The sequence below is a fragment of the Camelina sativa genome, chromosome 7 (genome assembly GCF_030686135.1).
Source record: "Camelina sativa cultivar CO46 ecotype springtype chromosome 7, ASM3068613v1".
In the NCBI taxonomy this organism is placed as follows: Eukaryota; Viridiplantae; Streptophyta; class Magnoliopsida; order Brassicales; family Brassicaceae; genus Camelina; species Camelina sativa.
The window spans coordinates 8583377-8584408 of NC_141886.1; the positions used below are offsets into that span (position 1 = coordinate 8583377).

Below are 1032 nucleotides of genomic sequence, written 5' to 3' on the forward strand. Positions count from 1 at the left end.
CACTTGATTCTCCAGCTTCTTAACATGAGTGTTTAATGCTTCGAATTTCCCAATCAGCTCAGTGTAAACAGAATCAATCTTCCCATTGAAGTCTACTGTTAACTTTTGTTGACCTTGCAGAATCTGTTCAATCATTTATTCCATCTTGCTCTTTGAATTGGGTGGAGGGAGGGGTTAGTAAGAAGAAGATCCATAGGTCTTTCTGAAGTTGCTGTTTGGATTTCCTGAGAATGAATTCTTCTGACCAAATCTCTGATTTTGATACCCAGCTCCATATACATAGTTGACATCTTCTGTAATTTTTGGCTTTGGCTCAAAAGTCTCAACATCTTCAGCAAACTGGATAGATTTCTTTCCCACAAGAAGATTGTGCACTGTATCCAACTTAGCATTCACCGCAGCAAACTGATTTGAACCATTGCCTTCATGTGCTCTTCTCCGCTCTAGGTCTGCATTCTTAGTGCTATTGCTTGATGCTAGCCTTTCAATCAACTGTTCTGCTTCATCTGGGTACCTTGTCTTGACGTTCCCATCACTAGCTGCATCCAAAGTCATCTGATACCTCCAGTCAATACCACTGAAAAAGATACTAATCAGCTGCACCTCTAAGAACCCATGATGCGGACAGTCTCTCTGGTATGCTTTGAACCTCACCCAAGCAGCTTTGTAAGATTCAGCAGGTCCTTGGCTAAAGGTGGAGAGCTTAATCCTCAGCTCATCAGACATCGCATCATCATAGAAGTAGTTCAAGAATGCCACCTTGATGTCATGCCAGGTTGTCAGAGATCCCAGTTTGATTTGTCTTAGCCAATGAGAAGCTTCCCCAGCAAGAGAGTAGGGGAAGAGCTTGCAATAGAGATAGTCCTCTGTGACCCCATTTGCCTTGATGCTTGTGACTATATCCTCAAAATGCTCAATATGGTCTAGAGGCTTCTCATGCGGCAAGTTCTGGAATGGCCTTTGTCCAACAAGAGCGAAGTAGGCAGGCTTCAGCTCAAAATCATTCCTTGGGAAGGGAGGAGGGACAATTGC

General features: G+C 43.4%; 1 non-coding gene across 1 annotated transcript; it reads left to right on the forward strand.

Annotated features, from left to right (window-relative positions):
- Nucleotides 1-610: 610 nt before the first annotated feature.
- Nucleotides 611-717, forward strand: LOC147941054 (small nucleolar RNA R71). The gene has a single exon (XR_015563006.1). It is a non-coding gene; the product is annotated as a small nucleolar RNA R71 (small nucleolar RNA).
- The last annotated feature ends 315 nt before the right edge of the window (nucleotides 718-1032 follow it).